Source organism: Mus caroli, unplaced genomic scaffold, assembly GCF_978045245.1.
Source record: "Mus caroli unplaced genomic scaffold, Mus_caroli_1 scaffold_6, whole genome shotgun sequence".
Lineage (NCBI taxonomy): Eukaryota > Metazoa > Chordata > Mammalia > Rodentia > Muridae > Mus > Mus caroli.
The window spans coordinates 80,308,260-80,332,582 of record NW_028227261.1 but is presented as its reverse complement, the minus strand read 5'-3'; the positions used below and the strand labels follow the sequence as shown (position 1 = coordinate 80,332,582).

At 36.2% G+C, this 24,323-nt stretch overlaps 1 long non-coding RNA gene across 1 annotated transcript in view; it reads left to right on the top strand.

The window, feature by feature from the left end:
- LOC110293773 (uncharacterized) overlaps positions 1-24,323 on the top strand; it is a 106,532-nt gene continuing 82,209 nt past the window's right edge. The window contains exons 1-2 of the long non-coding RNA XR_002377846.2: positions 1-56; positions 8,921-8,976. This is a non-coding gene — a long non-coding RNA (uncharacterized LOC110293773). The remainder of the gene's footprint in view (positions 57-8,920; positions 8,977-24,323) is intronic.

Here is a 24,323-nt window from a genome sequence, read left to right as displayed (position 1 = left end):
AAGAAGCAGAAGCAGGAGAAACAGAAGCTATCATTCTCAACTATAGCCAGTTCAAGGTGAGCCCTGAGATACATGAGGTCCTGTCTCAAAAACTAATAAAATAAAAATGATAGATAGTGGCAATAGTTTAGTGAATAAAGGTACTTATTCCCCAGCCTGTCAACCTGAGTTTGATTCTCTGAGAATTGTGTTGCTGGAGGAAAAGATGGACTCCTCCAAATTTTCCTCAGGTTTACACACACACACACACATACCACACACACACACACTAAATAAACAAACAAATAACTTAATCAGTAAGAAAATCTAAAGCATTTTAAATGAAAAAACAACAAAAGAGGTAATATAATATGAAAGAGATCTTTCCAGGTATATGAAGGAACAGAAAGAAGGTTCTCCTGTCTAGTTTCAGACTGTGACATGAAGCTTATACTAATATAGGATTTCTGTGAAAAAAATCATGTGTACTGTGTTCTATACAAGACATACACCATCATGAAAGAAGTTTAAAACTGCAGAATCATGTCAGCAATCTTCAGACTTAGTGACTGCTTGAGGTTTTTACCCCGAGACAGGTTACTGGTAGCCTCTTCTTTGTTCTAGAAGAGTAGGCATTTCGAATAATAATGATGCTATATATGCATATATGTGAATGCTGTGTCCCCATATAGTGGAACTGTTTGGGAAAACTTAGGAGGAGTGGCCTTATTGGATTGGGTGTGGCCTCCTTGAAGGTGTGTCACTTGGGAGTAGTCTATGTTTTAAGAGCCCATACCAGGTCTCTCTCTCTCTCTCTCTATCTCTCTCTCTCTCTCTCTCTCTCTCTCTCTCACCTGAAAATTAGAATGTAATGGTCTCAGCTACTGCACATATCTGATTGCTTTCTGCCATGATTATCATGAACTAACCATCTGAAACTATAAGCAGGGCCCCATTTGAATAGTCTCCTTTATAAGAGTTGCCTTGGTCATAGTATCTTTTCATAGCACTAGAAGAGTGACTAAGACAGATGTAATCTTTTCTTTGTTTTTGTTTGGATGTACTATGTCCATGAACTAATTGTAAACTATGGCACTGGTCACACATGCATAAAAGCTATTATTTTATGTGAAAAATAAAGTAAGTAAAACTAAATAATCAGATAGGTGGAGAAGATATGAGAATTTGCATTGACTCCTTGTAAGTAAGTTATTGTCTCAAGTGGATTTGGCTGCATTAGGACCAGCCTATCAGGAAGAGTAACAAACACACTGGAGAAAATAAAGAATGAAGGCTTAATGTAAATATTGGACATAGATTAAAATATAGTGAGTTTGAAGAGTAAATAGAACTTACAAAGGAAACGTGAAAAAGATTATGTTCAAAATAGAATTGGAGTATAAGAAAAAATGTAAATTCAACATCACGCAAATTTTAGTATTCTACAGTAGTATTACTGAAGCTAACAGCATAGTGTATTAAGATTTAAAAAAGAAAAAAAAAGTAGGTCAGGGCAGAAAGAAACTCCCAAAGGGGCCTAAGGAGAAACAGAGACAGGAACCAGGAACAAGCCACACTAACAGAAAAAGAAAAATTACAGAATAAGAGCTCAACAATGCCAATGCCAAACATAGACTTCAGGTGGGTATGTACCTATATGTACGCTGCCATAGTTCACAATTAGTTCATGGACATGGACATAGGGCATCAAAAGAGAAACAAAGAAAATGTTAGTTCTGTCTTAGTCACTGTTCTATGGCTCAGGCTATGCAGTCCTGAGAGAGCCAGTGCAGTGTCAGGAAGGGTAACTGGATGAAGATCTGCAGTGATGGTAGGTGGGAGGAGAGAAAACCTTCCCATACAACCCTGCTGAGATGAGAGTGGGGAAGACCCAAGGTGAGGGCCATATTCAGATGTTTAGTTTTCAAGACTTAAGGACTAAAAGGGACGAAGTACCTGAATCATGAGATCACAGACACACAATTGTTCCAGAGAAAAGCAAAGACCTTGCATAGACAACTGAAAGGAAACAGAACACAGATACAAAAATGTCCATGGAATTGGAAATGCACAAAACTGAAAATTTTCAGATATTTACCATGATTTTCTTCAAAAGAAAAAAACTGAAAGCTTCATCTTAAGAAGGTAGGTGGGGTGGAAATTGGTGTGATTGATGGCAGTGGCTCACAACAGAAGGACTCAGAAAATAAAGCCTGTCAACAGGCTAACTCCAGTTTGAGATGCTGAATATATAAGACATCAGTGATCACTAGTATGTGAAGTTTCACTAGCTGATCTGACACACAGAAAGGGAAATGAAAATAGACAATTGAAAGTAAAGGGAAGAAATGCATCCACGGACACAGCTCCTGCCATTCATTTGCCTCTTGCTGTATACTTGAGAGTGGCATTATAAAAAGGTCCCCAAAATGTCTGCCTGTTCCTTCCACTTAGAAAACACCCTGAGTTTTCTGAGGTTTTGCTAGCCTAAACTTTTCAGTTTAATATCAAATGAAGTATAAATACTTTATCCTAATAGTCAAAAGAATCCTTTCCAAACATACAGGTCTCAAACTATTATATAAATAACAATGGTATTTGAGCATCTAATCAGTCATTTCCTTCCAGCAACACCCAGAAATGCAAATACAGAATACTAAGCATACACATATGCGTGCAGGTGCATATAGCTGACACACAGCAGACCTTTCATTGGAAAACTAAATACAATTCATGCTCAGTAGTTTTCAAAATTGTTTTTGTATTATTGAAAGGAAAGCAGATCCACTTCCTCTGAATTCAGAGGAATGGAAATTAGTATTGGAAATAAGCAATTAAAATCCCCAAGATGATTACATTAAAGATAAAATACAATAAGTTAAAAATACCATCTGGGGGAAAGGAAACTAATATTGAGCCAGAAAGAAAATGCCCAAGAAGGTCCAGAATTCAAGGACATTTTTTTTAACCTTTTCACTCTCTGCAAGATGCAGGATTTCTATGTATATAGTGTTAAAAGCTTCCACTGTTCTGCAGCCCCAAGTGCAGGAACATATGGGCTGCAATCTCTCACAACAGGACAAGATGGGAACTACCTGCCAATTCTTCCTTGGCATTCCCCTGGATTAAGGACTTTTATGTCTTGCCCTTACTGTTGTAATTCATTAAGTTAGTTACAGCAGCTTTTAAATATTTTATATTCTTTCCCTGCTCCATTCTCATATGTGATAGATGATTTTTCTAGTTTGGACCCAAAGATCACCATTGTAATCCATTTGAGCCTCAAACCCATATTATGGAAAATCTAATCAGCTAATGGTTTAGGCAATAAATTATACTTTTGTCTGGCTGGCCTTGCTCTTGCCTTTAATTCAGAAATGCAACAGTGCAGATTTTTTTCTCCCATTACTGTTCTTTCATAATGGATTTTTTCCTGTGCTATATCCCAGAATCTGAATTTCTCCTTAGAGTTTTAAATTTATCTTTTGCAGGTAGCTACTGCAGTATTTTTATATTTAGATAATTTTATAAAATGTCAACTTCTGTGACATAATTTGCTTTTACCTTGACTCTATTGTTATTTGGGGCAGAGATTTCTAGGTTTTCTCTAGAGCTTATACTGTACATTGTACAAAGCTTATAAATATACCTCTTTTCTATCCAGTACATATCAGTAGCCAAATTCCACATGCCATAACTTTAGTTGGAAGAAAAAAATGTATCTCCAGACATTGTGAAATATCTTGATACTATAAAACCATTACTGATCACAAATCAAGCACTAATTGGGGAGTGGAAATATATCACCACATCCTATAAGGATATTTCAGTGAAGGAGAGAAGAGGAGAGAAGGGCAGAAAAGGAGAGGACCAACTTAAAGAATTTGAGAAACTACAACCTGAAGTTTACTAAAGTACCACTAGCAGGAATAAGAAGAAGGAAGGTATTATTGAGAACACTAAAACACAATATCCCCTTGAAGACTTTTCTTAGTTCTGTCACATTTGACTCATTAGTAAAAACAGACTGTCACTTATCTCTGCTCTCACTATGAAGTCTTATACATTACTATCCTATTACTCTTATATTTCAGTTATCTTTCACCTTACCACCTATTTTTGTCCAACTGATAACCATCTTTGCCCTGAACTACTATAATATCTCCCACCTCTCCCTTGGTTTCCATCCTGGCACATCTTCAATTCAGTCTTTACACTATAATCAGAATGTCTTCCAAATCAAACCCAGTCACAATTTTCTGGTGATAGTTTCCCTTTCTGTGTCCTACTGTTCTAAATGTAAAAATAAAACTTAATATTACCAACAAGCCTTAACATCATACCTTCCTCCAGCTCTGTGCTTTAGCATGGTACAAGTCACTCACTATTTTTTTCCTTTTGATTAAAAATAGACTTTTTCCAAACAATGTATTCTAACTACAATTTTCACTCTACTAACTCCTCCAAGATCTTCCCCATCTCCAAACCCACCCAAATCAAGCTTGCTCACATTCATTAGAAATCAGACACCTAGAAAAAAAAATAAGAGAAAAAAAAAAAAACAAGCAAGCTATAAGACAAAGCAAGCCAACAGAAATAAAAGCCCCAAACAAAGCACAAGAAACACATAAATACACACACACAAATCCTATTAAAATATAAAACTGGGAATGATAAAATGTAAGTGAAAGACCTATAAGATTAAAAAAAATAGTCAAAGAATTATGAGACAAAACCTTCAAAAATAGCATTGACTATGTTTTGTTTCGGCTGTCTTTTGTTAGCTGTGGACCCTGCCCTTAAGTATCATTTGTATATCCAGTGAGACCTTATTGGAGAAAAATAATTTTTCTTTTGCAAGTCATTATCACTGCACTTTTCTCATAGGCTTTCATTCTCTTTCTGTCTCGATTGAGCATATGTCCACTATTCTTATTCATCCTCCAATATAAGATATATCTTTGCTAAATTTCAATTAATATTCATTTTCTGTCTAAATGAAGAGCTGAAACAATCAAATTCACTAGCATCTCCAAAGACCAGTATCTAAATGACAATATATATGTATTCTAAGCCTAATGAATATTTGTTTCATGTTTAAATGAAAAAAGGAACCCATAAATGAATAAATCATGTTAATGATGAATCAAAAAATTGGATTTAATTGAATTATATGTTCTTGATGTATAGTATTTAAAAAGAAACATAGATGATAGATAGATAGATAGATGATAGATAGATAGATAGATAGATAGATAGATAGATAGATAGATAGATGTAGAAGAGAGCTTATTAATATTTTCACAGAAGGATATTGAAGATAGTCCTTACTTTATTCTTTCAACTATGGGTATGTTACAATGTTACTCAGTTGGCAATAAAAAAAATCAGTATATGTAGTGGAAAATAAAATCTCCATAATAACTTAAAGATTTTGAACCATGAATATTTGTACACTTGACAACATCTGCTAAAATAGAGAAAATGAGTTAATATATTGGATTGAAATATTAAGATAGTTTCTACTTAATGAATACATTGTCAATGTTTTAGAAAATACAGGACCTGAAGAAATTAACGAAAGTGTTCCTCAGTTTTATATGTCAAACAAGCTAATAACAAGGTCCAGCTATTTCTACATACACTACTCTGGACCATTTGTTCACTTATGATTTTTCTCTTTTTTTCTTTTTTTATTAGGTATTTTTTATTTACATTTCAAAAAATAAATTTTATTCATTCATTCATTTATTCGGTGGGTGGCATGCCATAGTATATATGCTGAGGTCACAAGATATCTTGAGGGAGTTGGTTCTTTCCTTGTACCATGTATACTCTCTATATCAAAATCGGGTTATTATTCTGGACAAAGACCTTTACTAACTGAGACATCGTGCCAGATCTTAAGAAATTTTCTTATTTCATAAATATACATTGATACTCATTCATTCTATTTACATTATAATCAATTCATAGGCAACTAGGCTAAGGCCAGCAGGCAAGTCTACCTAATAGTTTGTTAGACCTAGAGGCCTTACTATGTGCCTAGAGGTGACTAAATACCTGATAAAGAATGAAGAAAAGTGAATTATACATGAATGAATGAATAAGCAGATGGATGTGTGAATGGATTCATGGATGATGGATGAAATTTTTGTATTGTTAACTCTCTTAGCATTGATTTATCTATAATATCCTTTATCTTGTAATACTAAATATAGATTGTCTTCTAGATTAATCTGCTAATTATATTTAATTCATTTTGTTCGCATTTCTGTTTATATTTCAGAGTGACTTCTGAACAAAAGTTAGTTTTGAAATTAGGAATACTAAATAAGGCATGGTAACAAATTCCTGTAACCTAACCCTTTAGAAGGTAGAAAAAAACATCGTAAGTCCTAGGACAGTCTTGGATATATAGTAAAATCTGTCTGAAAATCACGCAAAACCAAAATATTAGGAAACCTAAGTAATAAGCAGGAAGAATTTATTGAAAAATTACTTTTGGTAATCTTTTGGAGCTTGTTACAGGACTTACTATTTGAATAATACAGATTTCAAATCTACTAGCTTCTTAAAAAATGACAAAATAAACAAACAGACAAAAAAAAATAAGAATGGCCTGCCAGTGAGAGAGCTGAGTCAAAACATTTGCTTATACAATGGAATTTGGGCTCTATTGAAAGTGCATCATTGTTTTTTTTATCTTATTAATGCATCTTTTTAATACATTTTTAATACAATTTAATACATCCTTTTAATACAGTTGATGATGATGAGAAGGAGGATTGCAAATGAGTACCTAACTATACTTTAGGCTTGTACTTCACCAAATACATGATCTTACTTAGTTCTTCTGGCTTTTCTAGCAATTATAGCCAGCAAGGGACCTAAAATGAGGTTTAGAGAAACAAATTCTTGCATCTACATTCACATTGTATTGTCATTTATATTAGATTATGAAAAAAAGAGAAAGCAGTGGGTATTGTAGAGTTGGCACCTTTATATAGTACACTTCTTAGATTATATCTAAAACTGCAGCTCATTGAGTTTTGACTCAACCATAGCAATTATCTGTTGGCATTTTATTGTGTTTGCAATAAATACTCTCAAAAAGTATATCACTACTTAAACTCAGTTACATGTGCATTATCTTATTAGAGGCTTATATATTTTCTGTGAAAATTCCATCTCATTTTATAGGTGAAGATGCTAATACTCAACTGAAGAGCTATAGCTAGCCAATAGTTCCAAAAGACTTTGAACAAAATTCTTGGTAGTGTGAATTTATTCCTCCACTTAGGGCAGTTTGATATATATATATATATTTTTTACCAAAATAAGAAAAGAAGATAGTGATCATGAACCAGTCCAGGAGAGGGATATGTTGGAAAGGAGACTTCTGAAAGTATTTAGGACTTTTGACATCCTGTGATGGGCTGTGGGCAATAAAAAGAACCCTATTTTGGAGGTAAGAATGCATGTACACCTAAAGAGAGTGCGAATTAAGATGAGAAAGTAGCCTGTAAGTATTAGCAGTTTTGATGAACAGCTTTAGAGGAAGAAGTTTCAAAATTAGATGTGAGTAGACAGAGTAGTAAATATGATGATGTAAAGTTGACCTAGACGTTTAAAGGCAGAAGTAGGAAAATCAGAAAAGAATACAATGATGGCTGCATATGTGGGAAAAGAATAGGCACAAAACATTCTAAGCAATTTTTTTTTTGCCTAATATATCAGCTCAGCATAATTTTAAACAGAAAGCCTAAGGAAATGGCTTAGTCAGTAACATTTTGTCACACAAGCAGGAGGACCTGAATATATATATATATATATATATATATATATATATATATATATAGTGCCCAAATAAGAGATAAACAAGGAATACTCTAATAGAAATGCCAGAGTGGATAGGTAAAAGCCCACAATGCTACACAATACTACACAAAATTTAGAGGCAACTGAAGAGAACAGAGGGTGAAACAGGTATTTTCACAGGGAAGAGCACACCAATTGGTAGTCCAATGTCAAATGATCAACCCTGAAAGAGCATTGTATGGACTGAAAATGTTATATTTAAGTATATGTGTATATACATATACTCATGCAGAACAGTAAAGAGGCCATTAATTTGAAGGAAAGTGTATAGGGATAGAAACAGTAATTGTGCCAAAAACCTCAAAAATTAAACGGAAAAAAAAAAGAAGCAGGGTTTGATGGAGACAAGGGGGGATGTTTCTGATAAGTCTTGTTTAATCAGTGAACTTTAAGTTCAGTGAGAGGGTGTTTCTGAAAAAATATTAATAATTTGGAGAGTAATGGAGTTTGAAAAAAAAAAAAGCTTCCAGCATCAACCCTCGTCTCATTTCACAAGTACTTTAATGCTCTCTCTTGTTGGAGGATCCTAGCTCCACATCGTCAGATATGATTTATACCTAACAGTAACCACAGACTAAGAAAGAAAAACAGGAACATTGGCAGGATACAGGTGTTTAGGAACAATAGAGAGAGGAATTGCAAGGTAACATTGGTCTGATCAGGGAAACTGGAAAGAGAAGTTGGTAAATACAGAAGTGCAGGAAGTGGGTGCGGATGCATGGGCCAAGATGGCACCCTGGCCCATTGCCAGGCCCCGTGAAACCCACATGTTTACTGCCTTGCCCGAACATGCACAGTGAAACTGCATGTGTAAACTGCCTGCTAAGTTAGATTACTCCTCGTGATCCGGATCTGTCAGCCTATCTGTGACCGACCTGAGCTCGTGTCTGGAGCGTGTATGATTCTGATTGGATGAGGTGGTTTGGAGCAAGATGAGATCAGTTGCTGCTACTGTATAAATATACCCCTTTCCCTAAGTAAAAAAAAGCTGCAAGTAAAAAGGAAGCTGTGGAAGTTGTGTGAACCTGTCTTGGTGTCCTTGTCGTTCTTGTCTCTGCAGGTTGGAGACAGCTGCAAGTGGTGCCCTGTAGGAACTCATCGCATTGGTCAGAAATGGTAAGTAAAGAAAGTACAGGCCTGTCAGGTTCCCAGGAAAAAAAGGCATGAAGCGTTAAGGATCTCAGATATAGAGTGAAGGGAATTTAAGCAACGTAAGTAAAGAAAGCATAGGCCTGACAGGTTCCCCGGAAAAAAGTGGATGGAGCACTAAGGTTCTCAGGAATAGAAAAGAAGGAAATTTAAGCAACATGGGTTCAACTGCATCTAAAATGAAAGTTAAAATGGCGTTGATTCAGCTTCTTAAAAGAAGCGGTATTAACATGAAAGCAGAGATGGTGGACAGATTTTTGGATACCCTCTCCAAGGAAGCCCCATGGTTTTTAGAGGAAGGGTATATTAATCAACAGTGCTGGGAGTGTTTGGGAAGGTATCTCCAAGCTTCTGATATGAAGAACTCTCTACCTGTAGGGATGTTAGCCATCTGGAACTTGGTCAGGGTGTGCTTGAGGGATACCAGTGGAAAGTACAATGTTGAAATAGAGGAAAGAGTGGTGGCGCTTGAGGAGGCTAAGGAGATTGCTTCTCAGGCTAGCAGCCAAAAACCTAAACAGCTTAAACAAACCAAAGATAAGAAAGAAAAGAAGTAATCTAGCTCTGAAAGGTCTACTACTGACAGCGGCGGGACTGATAGTGCCAGTGACATCTATAGTCCGATATCCCACTTGAGTTTGAGGCACAGTAGGCTGCCCAAACCATCAGCCCCTCAGTTGCCTTCTGCCCTTTCTCCCCACCCCCACCCCTGTAAAGATGAGGGAGACAAAAGGGGAAAATGTAGTCTTCATGCAGAAGTCTGGAAAAATGTGCTCGCAGTTGCAGGGGCCTTCCCAGTATTTCAAGATCAACAGGGGCAAAAGTATCATGAGAAGGTTGTACAAAGATTGAAGGAGTCAGTTTCAACTAATGGGGTCCAGGCTACCTTTACTGTAATTCAGCTTGAGTCCCACGTAGCCCAGTCAAATCTTATAATCATGCCATATACTCCTATAAAGGTGGGGCTAGGAGCTTTTGGTAAACAACCTGATGTAAAACAGATTGAGGTACTTGCCTCCACTAATTGGCTTCAGTTTGTCATGAGAAATCCTATGATATACCCCAGAATTACCCGGACTGAGCCAATCCCAGGTGCTGTTAATGTGTTTACTGATTGATCCAAATGCGGCGTGGGAGTAGTTTATGTTGAAGGAAATCAATCCCAAGTTCATGTATTTCCCTATCAATCTGCACAAGCTGTTGGAGCAGTTAGTATTTGTTTCCTGCATTACTCATATGTCAGGAATGTGTGTAACCTCTGTTCAGTATCAGAATTTTCCCAGAGCTTCAAATCTGTTGCATGCAATTGGTGTGATGCTGCTAGGAAGTTGGAGTCATGATCTCGACACAAAGATGAAGGAATTGTGCGCATCGATTTTTGCCGTGAACAACACCCATGTGGAGATTGCAACTGCAAAGCAATGGCTGGAGATCATCCAGGGAACTGTGGGATTCTTAAAAAATTGGGGAGGGATGGACTTTTGGGCGCTCCTGCTGACTGTTGTGTGTGGAGGAATGCTTTGGTGGATGGCACGTAAGCAAAGGCAGCACAGGGCTAATAAACGAGCCTTAGTGCAGGCTATGGTAGCCTTAGAAGCAGGAACATCCCCGAAATGTTGGCTCAACATGCTGGATCAGTAATCAATGATGGGTAAGACCCTCATGTGCACATACCAACCTAAGACAGGATTGCGAAAGTGAGTTCATCACTCCCATGATGGGTAAGGATGTGGCACAAATGGGGGCAACCTAAGACAGATGTTGATCCCAGAGCTACTAATAAAGCAAAAAGGGGGAGATGCGGGAAGTGGGTGTGGCCACATGAGCCAAGGTGGCACCCTGGCCCATTGCCAGGCCCCCTGAAACCCCCATGTCTACTGCCTTGCCCGAACATGCGCAGTGAAACTGCATGTGTAAACTGCCTGCCAAGTTAGATTATTCCTCGTGATCCAGATCTGTCAGCCTATCTGTGACTGATCTGAGCTCGTGCCTTGAGCTTGTGTGGTTCTGATTGGATGAGGTGGTGTGGAGCAAGATGAGGTCAGTTGCTGCTATTGTAAAAATATAGCCCTTGCCCTAAGTAAAAAAAGCTACAAGTAAAAAGGAAGCTGCGGAAGCTGCGTGAACCTGTCTTGTCCGTATTGTTCTTGTCTCCGTGGGTCGGAGACTGTGGCACAAAAGAAGAAAGAGAATCGATGGTAATGCTAGAATACAAATGATCTGATGTGGAAAATTGAAAAAGGGTAGCATCTTAGGGGAGCAGGAAGGTAAATATCAAAGGGAGGTAGGTAAAACAATAGGGATGTCTGTACAAGCCACAGGGAATTTTACTATTAATATTAATTAATAATATGAATTAATATGAATTAATATTTATAAGGGAAATTGGTATGAAGTCCTCTTCCTTTGTTGGGTCTTTGTGTCGATGGTGTATCATAGTAATTGTGGCTTCATAGAATGAATTGGATAGAGTACCTTCTGTTTCTATTTTGTGGAATAGTTTGAGGAATATTGGTATTAGGTCTGATAGAATTCTGCCCTAAACCTACCTGGTCCTGGGCTTTTTTTTTGGGGGGGGGGAGTTGGGAGACTATTAATGACTGTTTCTATTCTTTAGGAGATATGGGACTATTTAGATCATCAATCTGATCCTGATTTAACTTTGGTACCTGCTATCTGTCTAGAAAATTGTCCATTTCAACCTTCTTTTCCAGTTTTGTTGAATACAGTCTTTTGTAGTGGTATCTGATGACTTTTTTTGTATTTCTTCTGGATCTGTTGTTATGTCTTCATTTTCATTTCTGATTTTGTTAATTAGGATACTGTCTGTGTGTCCTCTAGTTGATCCGGCTAAAGGTTTATCTATTCTGTCGATTTTCTCAAAGAACCAGCTCCTCGTTTGGTTGAATATTTGTATAGTTCTTTTTCTTTCCACTTGGTTGATTTCAGCCCTGGGTATGATTATTTCCTGCCATCTATTCCTCTTGGGTGAATTTGCTTCCTTTAGTTCTAGAGCGTTTAGGTGTGCTGTCAAGCTGCTAGTGTATGCTCTTTCCAGTTTCTTTTTGGAGGCACTCAGAGCTATGAGTTTTCCTCTTAGAACTGCTTTCATTGTGTCTCATAAGTTTAGGTATGTTGTGGCTTCATTTTCATTAAACACTAAAAAGTCTTTAATTTGTTTATTTCTTCCTTGATCAAGTTACCATTGAGTAGAGTGTTGGTAAGCTTCCATGTGTATGTGGACTTTCTATTATTTTTGTTGTTTTTGAAGATCAACCTTATTCTGTGATATGCATCCACTTCTAAGAGAGGCAGTATCACAGCTGTTTCCTGGCATTCTGGTTTTAAATCTTTCTGCTCCTTCTTTTGCAGTGTTGTCAGACACACTGATACAGTATCTGTACTGCAGATATATTCACTTCAGCTGAGCTCCTGACAATTTGGGCTGATCTCTTATGCCTACTTTTGGTTTTCTGTAAGGGTCTCCATTTGTTGCAATCTTTTCTAGACCCATTTATTCACATGCAAATTTCATGTTTTCAGTTTCTTTATATCTGTATACCATAGCGTAGTGCATAATGTATAATATATTCCATGTCCATGCATTTGTTGAAGGACATTTAAGTTGTTCACAATTTCTAGCTTGGTATGAGCAGTACAGGAAAGAACATTGCTGAGCAAGTATCTGAATATGCCCAGGAATTGTATAGCTGGGTCACGTGGTAGATTTATTTTTAGTTTTTTGAAAACTCTGTGAAATGATTTGAAGAAAAGATAAATCTGTTTGTATTCTCCAAAAGAGTGAGAGCTTTCCTTTCCCCACATCTTCTTCAGCCTTTGTTATTGATTTTATTTATTTTGACTGTAGTAAGATGAAATCTCAAAGTTGTTTTAATTTGATCGTTCCCAATTTTTAAGGGTGATACATACTTTTTGAGGTATATTTTAGTAATTTTTATTTTTTCTATTAAGAATTTTCCATTTAGACCTATGGTCCATTTTTTATATGGTTACCATTCTTCCTCACTCAACAAGTTGTTTCTTTTTCTTTTGTTAATGGATATTTTATTTATTTACATTTCAAATATTTTCCCCTTTCCTGGTTTTCCCTCTGCAAACCTCCTATCCTATCCCCCATACCTGAATTCTATGGGCGTGCTCTCCCACCCACCTACCCACTCTTGCCTCACCACCCTAGATTCTTAAACCTGTAGTTTGAAATGTACTGCATATATTTTCTTTTAGCAGTTTTAGTATTTAGTATTTCCAACTGAGGTCTTAAATCTACTTAGAACTAATTTTTATGTACAGTGATAAATATGGGTCTAACATTATGTGAACATACTGTTTTCTAAGCAACATTTGTTGAAGATCCTGTTTTCCCACTCATCTTCTTCAAATATCAGATGCCCATAGTCAATGTACTCTTTTTTTTGTCTTGAAATTTATTGCATTGGTATGCATATCTGTAGTTCTGTAAGTACAATATTGTTTTTGTTGCTAGCTATACCTTGGAGTCTGATTGCAATTCTTCCAATAATATTTGTTTTGCTAATGATTATTTTGGCTACGAGGGTACTTTTTCCCATATGAATTTTTGAATATTTTTTTCTATTTCTGTAGGGAGTGACATGGTAATTTTTATTGGTATTGCATTTAATTTGTTAATAGCTTTTGGTTGTGCAGTTATTTTCACAATGTTAATTCTACTGATCCATGAACATGGCTGTCTTTCCAATTTCTATTATATGTGTTAATCTTTTTCTTCAGAGATTTTAACTTTTTTGTTGTAGAGATCTTTAACCTCCTTGGCTCATTTTATTTCTCTCTATATTTTATTTTTCTAATACAATTATAAGCTGGTGTGTATCCATGATACCTTTCTTGTTGTATTTACTGTTTCTCTATAGAAATACCACTGACTCTTGTAAGTTGATTTTTATACCCAGCCATTTTCCTGTTGAGTATTTCTAGAGTTTACTGGTAGAGTTTCTTGACATTTATCCTGTATAAGATCACATTACTTTCAAATAGGGATTTAGACATTTTTGCAATTTTTAATTTCTTTAATTTCCTTCTTTTGCCTTATTGCTGCAGGTAGTGCTCGAGCATGATATTAAAAAGTAGTGTGGATAGTAACACAGCCCTTTTCTATTTTAATGGAATTGCTTTGAGCTTTTCTCTATTTAGCATAATATTAGTTGTGAGCTTAATGTATATTTCTTGTATTATGTTGAGGAATGTTTCTTTCAATCCTGGTCTCTCTAGGACTTTTGTCATGAAATAAAGTTGGGTTTTGTCAAATGATTTGTCTGAATCCATTGAGAAGATTGTGTGATGTTTGTTTTTAAAATCTTTCATATGATTCATTACATTTATTGATCTTTGTGTGTTGTGCCATCTCTGCATTAGAAAAATAAGGACAACTTGATTTGGACGTATGGTCTTCTTAATGTATGCCTTTATTCAGTTTTCTAGTGTTTTATTGAGGAGTTTTACATCTATCTTCATAATAAATATTGATATGTAGTTTTATTTTTATATGTGTTTGGGTATTAGAGTAATACAGTTTTCGTGAATGAGTGTTGAAATAATATTTTATTTCTATTTTTAAAATTTATTTTAAGGTGTATAGGTTGTAAATCATCTTTGAAAGTCTAATACAATTCTGCTCTGAATCTACTTAGTCCTGGTCTTTTCTTATTCAGATTTTTCTTAGTCAGATCTCCTATTTTCCATGGATTTCCTTAGGTTACTGATCTTGGATAAACTTAATTTGGTTTGATTGTGGTTAATTTCTTTTCATCTACTAGGTTTTGATTTTAATTTCTTCTTTTTTCCCAAATTGTTGCATCATTAAATCATTTATTTGTTGTCTTTCTGATTTTTTTATGTCAGTACTTAAGTCTATGAACTTTCCTCTTAGAGCATTAAATATGCCTAAAAGCCTTTTGTTATATTGTAGTTTCATTTTTATTTAGTTCCAAGAATAGTTTTAGTTCTTCTTGATTTCTTCTTTGACTCATTTATCACTCAGTATTATGTTTTATTCACGTCCATAATGTTTTAAATACCCACTGGAATTTTATTTGCTGTCCAGTTTATGTTCCATTGCATAATGATCATGAAGGATACATGAAATTAATTTTTTAAATAATACTTAAAGGTCTTCTTGTATTTCAGCATGTGATCTAATATTTGAGAAGCTTCCAGATACTGTTATGTGGAAAGTATACTCATTGGTGTTTAGGTGGAATCTTCATCAAATATCCATTAGGTCCATTTGATGTATGATGTATAATTCAGTGGTTTCTCTGCTTTTATTTGGTGCTGATATCTATTTTGAAAAAAATGAGATGTATTTACATTTGGAATAATTTGTTATAGTAGTGTAAAGAAACTAACACAGAGCCCACAGTGTGATTAGAAATGAGAAGATGTAAGGAACTACATTGTACAATAAGGACTAATCACTTCATGAAGTTGGAATTATCACAGAGAGACTAGGGGGAAAAAACCTGAGGTTTGGAATCAAATAAGCCTGGGTTCAAATTCTGTCCTGATCCATGCACCAGCTCTAGGGCATACAATATCACATTTCTGAGCTCCAATTTTTCTTTGGTAATGTAAGGATGATAGCAGTGTCCCACTGTGCCTTCTGAAGTGGCTGCTACTCCTTGGTATAAATAGGTCTGGAATCTCAAAGAGAAAATGATCACATAATCCAAAGTATTTCTGCAATACAATTATTTTTTTTTTACTTCTCTAGAAGGGTAGATTATTAGTAACAAATAAAGCAAGCAAGAACACACAGAGGAGGTACCACAAGGTTTTTATTCCTAGCACGAAATAGTCCTCCATTTGGCTTTGTGTGGTTAAAGCTTGACCCCTCAGAGTCTTATGCATCTGACTGATTTAAAATAACCCAGATGACAAGCAGAATGTGATTTTTGACCAAAGACTACAACCTTTAGCACATATCTTTCTTTTCTTACACACACACACACACACACACACACATACATATATTTATTTATTTATTTATTTATTTATATATAATTTCCCTTCCCTCTCTTCAAACTTCACATACCCACACACACACATATATAAATTTATAAATACAACCCTCTAAATTTATTTATTGTTGCTCATACATAATATGTGTTTAGGGCTGACTGCATAGGCACATATTTTGATTTAAAGAAACACTGACCATGGGGTATTTTGAATATCTGCTAAAAAGCTTCTTTACATTTTTTTAAGTGGAGTTTATCTTGCTTAATCCATTGATTGAAAAGACAGTACATTTTTGCCTACATTTCTCAAACATAAAGGATGTTTCCACTCAGGAACACACATTGTAAGGATGACTATTTTCTTTATATATTTTATAGGTTGGGGGACAAAGACCTAGGAATAGAACAATTTTAATAAAATAGGAGACAGAGTAGGCACTGGAGGACCTGAGCTTAGACCCTCAAAAACTATGCTTAAAAAAAAAATAACTAGCTTTGTCTGTAATGCTCTCATCCTGTGGATAGAGCCAGGCACATCCCATGGGTTTTCTGACTCACTGATCTAGCTAAAATAGTAAGCATTGGGTCTAATGAGTGACCCTTTCTCAGAAAATGAGGTGGAAAGGTGAATAAGACAGTCATAAGACAGTCATCTGGATATTGACTTCTAGTCTATGCACACTCTGACATGTATGAGTGTTCTTTCACATTCATCTACAGAGATGCATACACAACTCTCTCTCTCTCTCTCTCTCTCTCTTTCACACACACACACACACACACACACACACACACACACACACACACATCCAATCATAAAATTTCTTTCATATAATTCCATTGCTTTCATTAAATGACTTTTTAAAATGCATGGCTATAATGAGTAACAGCTAAACTAATCTGACTTCATTAATCAATTTATTTATAATTTATACCTTGTCTGCTTTCAACAATAATTGGAAGTGACTTGATCAAAGCTAATTCTTAAAATAGAAATCTTTACCAGCTACTTTTTCATTGCGACTAGTAGGCAAATGACTACAGTAAGGATTAAAATAGACCTGCTATTTCATGGAGCCATTCCATTATCAACAGGTGCTGCTCGTGAACTGAGGCCTGGAGCACAAAGAGAATTCCCAGGTTCTCTGACTTCACCTTCATCTTCCCAATGATTTCTGATAGTATATGTTCTGGAGAAAATGTTAGACAAGTCCCTTAAGGAGTTATAGATTCGGGGGGGGGGGGTTAAAGTGGAAAGTAAAGGAAACAAAAATTCTCCAAGGAAAGCTATCTATTGTCACCACTCAAGTTCACAACAGGGAAATTTGTTCATGCACTTCGCTGAGGCTTGGGAAGAAAGATATTAATGAGGTAACACACCCAAGCATATAAATGGATAGACTAAAAGATCCAGATGGACAGCCAATGTACTTACATAAATACACGAAAAGCCAGTCTGGGAAGTAAGGGTCATGGGAAGTAAGCAAAAATGATCAGCAAAGAGTAAAACTGCCTAATTACCTCAATAAATACATCCTGAAAAATATCTCCCAGATTTCTTTCAATGTTCTGCTGAGTTTGATCACCAAATACTAACAAGGCTTGGATAAGAACAAATGTTTGCAGGTTACCAAGCTGCTTCTTGTAATGAGTTCAAATGGAATAGATCTTATAGTTGAACATACAGATATTGAAAAAACAAATCAAATTCTATTAAAAGTATGTAAATGTTTAGATTATGGACTAAAATATCTAATGTATATATTCACAGCACTGTAAAAACCTTTAGTTTTTAGTGAGTATGGTAGTCTCTAAATCAAGAGAAAAGAATCCAGGTCTGATGTCATAGGTCAAGTATGAACTTAGTGTAATTTCTACAGCTGTTCTGAAGGCAGGAAAGCATGGACAGATCAGGGGCACAGAGGAAGCACATGAGAGTTTAAAAACATGGCACATTTGTTAGAGGCTAGTAAAGGCATTTTGAAGAGAATTTTAAGGGTTTGAGAATTAAAAAGGAGATATACTTAATGAAAAAAGTATAAGAAGAAGTAAATATGGGTGTGCACTGCTCATGGGCTGAGTGTATGCATGAATAATGAAACAGAAATATCTGTAAGAAAGTTACTTTGGCAATAGTCCTTTGAGACCACAGTGAGGAAGAAGGTGGGATCCTTACTTCATTGGTGTTCATACTGAAAAAGAAAAGTATCTCAGGGATATTACACAAAAAGCAAGAACACACTTTTATCTCAAAAAGCATCTTTTTAAATGAAGGGTGTTAGTTATGAATAATTGTTCAGGGCAAGTCCATCACTTGGACAGTATTAGAGCCCAGTATTAGACAGAATCAAAGCTGTCCTTCATTCACATGCATCTTTGGTTCTAATATGAAAGAAATATTGAAAAAATTAAATATTTTTCAGAATAAATACAACCATTCTATAGAGTGTTTATAATATCTAGTGTTCATGTTGAGTTTATGGTGTATTTTACATATTTTAGCAGCAATACGAAGAACAACACATAGTAGCAACTGATGTTTTCATGTCTACCTTGCTGTAATGACATTAAGCCATGGGACTCAAGGTCCTATAAAGGGTCATGGCTTTATAACTATAGTGAGGAGACTACAGGGAGAAAACCCATGCTCTCTCCTGGTTTTAGCACCTTCTAACTCCATAGCCCTCATGGCCAAAAGTTTCTCGGATGAAAATTAAGATGAGAAAATGGAATTTAATGACAGATGCAAGAGACTGCTTTGGGTTATCTCTTCCTCACACTTTTCCTGCAGTTCTCTTACATGGTCACATTGATTTTTGGATGAATTCCTGGGCCTCTGCAGAGCTTTCTGGGAGTGTGGAGGAAGATGGAGGCTACTACAACTTACAGAGCTGCATTTTTCAGTGTATCAAGTGGTGATTTGCCCTGGAGGGTGTTGTGATGTCTTAATAGGAGTGTTCACTGTGTCATGTTTTCAGGAAAAGCTAGGGTTTATGTGCTCCAAAAGCATGCATTAACCCCTTCCATAACAGGCACACAGATCTCCTGCTGCTCTCAACATTCTTGCTTTGTTTTCTAATCAGCAAAATATACCCCACCCTAATTTGTTCATGCATTTCGCTGAGGCTTGGGAAGAAAGATATTAATGAGGTAACACACCCAAGCATATAAATGGATAGACTAAAAGATCCAGATGGACAGCCAATGTACTTACATAAATACACGAAAAGCCAGTCTGGAGCACTAAACGGTGGCACTTACTATAAAGTGGCACTGAACACTGCCGTTTCTTCTATTTCTGAAGCAATTTAAATTTCAGGCCTCATTTGCATCACTGGCTCTATAGCCATCAGTAACCAGGGGACCTTTACATTCTCTCCACACATATTAGTTTTTCTACATTTTTTTCTTTTAAAGATCAAACTTCCTAATGAACTTCAGGTCAAATCTTTCTGGTACCGGGCTGCTATATCCTGAACTTCTGCTTGCTTTACTAGCAGAGGGAGAAATGCTCCACATTGAATCTCATCTCTACTGAAAATCAACCTCTAACTACAGTGCATGAATACTTCAAGGTGTTTGTACATCCCTAGTTTCCCTCAAGGGAATTACCTCTGAGGACACAACAAAGTCACATCCAACAAAGCAGTAGAAGGAGCAACTTAGGTGTTCTTAACCATCAACTAGAGCCAGAAATAATCTTATGGATGATCCCAGGAGTCCTGAGTAGGGATTCTTTCCATAAAATTAGGACATTTGAAAATCTTATAGTTAATTACTTTATCAATGAACTTTATCAAACTTGCAACTTAGGACCAGGTCTCATTAGTAGCTGAGAAAAAAAGAATCTGAAATACTTGCTGAACCTCACATTCTTGTCATCATGCTTGGTAAAAGGGTTGTTTGAGGTCACTCATCTCACACATAATCAGTAATGACAGGGAGATTTTTATACATAAATTGATTCTGAAATAGTTTTAACACTTTAAGGGCACAAAGGGCAGAGCTACCTTTTCAAGAACTCCTGATGTGCTAAAAGTATCTTACATTATGTTGAGATTAGATGATGGAACAGGAAGGTAGACAAAATAGACACATCACTGAAAACAAAACTAAGATATGGATGCGTTAGTGATAGAACAGAGCTTTGAGTGCAATCCTTATAGAACCTTGTCCTTTTGAGAGAAGCTCTAAAAGACTCCATCAGTTGGGGGAAGTAAAATACTTATTAAAAAAGAGCAACTTCAAAGTATAAAATTCCAACCTCCCATCTATAGAAGATTTAATTTTTGTTATGTCACACTTGTAAATAATATATCAAAATTAAAAATAATTGGTGACTAGAATCAACTTCATTTGAGTCTGAAACTATGAAAACAAGAAGAAACTATGGTATCAATAAACAAAAGAATTTTCAGTCTATTTTGTAATAACATACTTCCAGCATTGGAAGGGGATGAATTACTCATATATGCAACATTGTAGAGGACTCTCAAAAGTTTTATGTCATATTAAAGAATATAGATACATTGCAGAGTTTATTATTTCATTCATATGATGGTAAATATATGTGTAGAATCTTCTTCCAAAATGTTATTTATAGAAAGTGACAAGAAGATAATTTCCTGGAGTGACGAATATATTCCATGCCTTTTTTTGAAAATTAACTTTCCAGATACTTTAAAAGAACTATTGAGCTCTATGTTTATGATTTGTGCAATTCACTCTACATAAATGATTATGTGGGGGGGGGTTATTTTTTATTTTTTCTTCCATTGAATGTAGATTTTTTTTCTCATACCTATATCCTGATCACGGTTTCCCCTCTATATACTCCTCCAAGTTCCTCCCCATCTGTCCTCTCCTCTAGATCCACTCCTTTTCTCTCACTCATTAAAAAGAATAAGCTTCTAAGAGATAACAGCCAAACATGACAAAATAAAATATAATCAGATGAAGCACAGAATTGTCACACTGAAGTTAGGTGTAGCAAACTAACAGAAGAAAGTCTGAAGAGCAGTACAAGAGTCAGACACCTACTCAGTCTCACAGTCAGGAGTCCCATAAAAATACTATACTAGTCGGAGTCCCACACAGGCCCTGTGCTTCTGTTGCTATGAGCTCCCATGTGCCTTGCTTAATTGACTTACAATGTCTTGTCCTCCTGCTGTCCTCCTTTTTCTTCTGACTCTTACAAACTCTTCAAGATTCTTTGAACTCTGAGGTGAGAAAGTTGCCATTTAGTCTCTCTCTCTCTCTCTCTCTCTCTCTCTCTCTCTCTCTCTCCCTCCCTCTCTCTCGTTCTCTCTCCCCACATAATGTCTGGCTGTGGGGTCTCTGTAACTGATCCCATCTGCTGCAGGAGTAACCTCCTAGGTTGATGACTTGATAAGGCACTGATCTCTATGTATACCATAATATATAATTTTTATTTATATATATATATTGAGCAGTAGTGTTTGGTTTTACCCTAGGTCTCTGGGTTATCTAGTCTCTGATTCTTGTTTACCCTAGCACTGTCCTGTATGAGTTCTTTCTATGGTGTGGGTCTTAGATTGAATTAGACATTCAATTGTTACTTTCACAATTTAAGTGCCACAATTGCCCTAGCATATTTTGCAGTCAGGACAGATTGTAGGTTGAATGTTTTGTGGCTGAATGGTATCTTATTTCCAGTTTCTCTTACAGTGAAGAGATACCATTAGCATGGCAACTCTTATAAAGGAAAACATTTTATTGTGGTTGGCTTACAGTTTCAAAGGTTTGGTCCATTATCATCACAGTAGGATGCATAGCAGCATGCAAGCAGACATGGTGATGGTGATGGAGCTGAGAAATTTATATCTTCATTTGCTAGCAGCAAAGGAAACTGTGTACCACATTGGGCATAGCTTGAACATAGGAAACTTTAAAGCCCACCCCAGGGTGACATACTCTTTTTAACAAGGCCTTACCTCCTAATAACATGACTCCCTATGAGCCAAGCATTCAAACACATGAGTCTGTGGGAGCCATACCTATTTAAACCACCATAGTTTGCATTTATGATTCTTTTGTTTTTTAACTTTATGCTCAATGAATTTTGTCTGTGTGTGTGTGTGTATGTGTGTGTGTGTTGTCCTTGGCAATTAAGTCCAACAGCTTAGGTCTCAGTTTGCAGGGAGCAACTCTTTGCCTTAGCAACAGCTCAGATTGATAAAGGACTTCCATAGGACCTCCTTGGACAACAATAAAATTGAATGCAACCCAGTTCCTGAACAAGTAGCTTCACCTATCAACAACAGATGGCCATTTGAGACTCCATATCTCCCATTACTAGGAGTCCCCAGTAGGATTAAAAAATTCCAGGAAGTATCCTCTGCACTAGGATTCCACACCACCAACACCCCCCAAAAAGTTATTGCTTCTCAAATTTCTCTTTCAGCTCATTTATCATTTATGTACAGAAGTGTTACTGAATTTTGCTTGACTGTTTAGTTAACATTGTATCCAGTTACTTTGCTGTGGTATTTATCAGATGTTGCAGTTCTCTGGTAGAATTTTTAGGGTCACTAATGTATCTTCTTTTTCAATTTGTATCCCCTTGTTCTCCTTCAGTTGTGTTGTTGCTCTAGCTAAAACTTTAAGTACTGTATTGAATATACAGAGAGACTGGATAACCTTGTCTTGTTCCTTATTTTAGTGAAATTGCTTTGAATTTCTCTCCATTTCATTTGATGTTGGTTATAAGCTGGTGAAATTTTGGACTACTATTTTGGGATCTATAGGAGTGTGTGTGTGTGTGTGTGTGTGTGTGTAAAAATGAAGTAAAAAGTGAATTAATAAGTTTAATTTCTTCATAGTCCTCACCCAAATCCTATCTTCTGGAGAGCTGAAGAATAAAATGCTTTAGCCATTATGGTCAGAACAATATCAGTTGATATTGTTAATCAGAATTAGCTTTGGTTTCCTTGCTGTCTTTTCATAGTTGGGTTAATTGCTGACAGTTTCGAACCTGATATAATATTTGAACTAGATTCTTCTGAGTCAGAGGTAAGAGACAGCACAGGATGATGTTCCCTGTGCCTTTCCTATCTCACACAGCTACTTGCCCCCCACAGAGAATGCGTATTGTGCCACAAGTTGCCTCATGACAAATGTCAAGCATAAGAAATTGTGCTGATACCTTTAGATACATGTTTTTAAGGTCTTTTTAACTCTAGCTATAGCGAAGAATAAGCCAGACTGTCAATGAGAGGAACAAGTAGGATTTCAAGGTTGGTAACAAAATTCAAATCTGAATCGCAGAAATCGTAATAGCATTTTTATAGCAGCTACAGCACTGTGGTAGTTTGAATACGCTTGGCCTATGGCACTATTAGTTTGTGGCCTTGTTAGAGGAAATATGTCACAAGGCAGGTGGTCTTTGAGATACTCACCTAGCTTTCTGGAAGAGAGTTTGGTCCTAACTTCACTTTGATGGAGATACAGACCTCTCTGCTCCTCCAGCACCATGTCTGCCTATGCACTGCCATACTTCCTGTCATGATGATAGTAGACTGACCCTCTGAAAATGTAAGCCAGCTACGATTAAATTTTGTCCTTTATAAGAGTTTCCTTGGTCATAATGTCTCTTCACAGAAATGGAAACATTAAATAAGATAAGCATCTATAGACAAATAGTATCACTTCTGGATGGAAATTATTGAATTAACTGAAGCACCTCAATTAAGAGTGAAACTTCTTTTTACTCTTTATAGCATTTGTTATTAGAGGCAAGAATTATCTACTAAAAAAAAAAAAAAAACAGGTCTGGAATGTGATATATACTGTTAACCTTCTGTGTATCCTTCCATAACAGATAATCTTGTTACATTCATACCCTGGCTCCCTATGCCTGTGATAGCATGAAATATTAACTTCTCACTCAGCATAACATGTTGTAGGATAGAGAAACTCTGTCTGTGATATTTTGTACATGTGCAGCCTAGGGAATTGCACTATTTAAGTTGTAGCCCTGTTAGAGTAGGTGTGACCTTGTTAGAGAAGGTGTGTCACTGTGGGACACTCATCCTAGCTGACTGAAAGTGAGTATTCTGCTAATAGCCTTCAGGTGAAGATGTAGAACTCTCAGCTCTGCCTGCACCATGCCAGCATAAACACTGTCATGCGCCTGGTTTGATGATAATGGAGTGGACCTCTGAACCTATAAGTAAGCCCCAATTAAATGTTGTCTTTATAAAAGTTGCTTTGGTCATGGTGTCTGTTCACAGCAGTAAAACCCTAACTAAGATACTGTCCTACTAGCAAGTTTTCAGG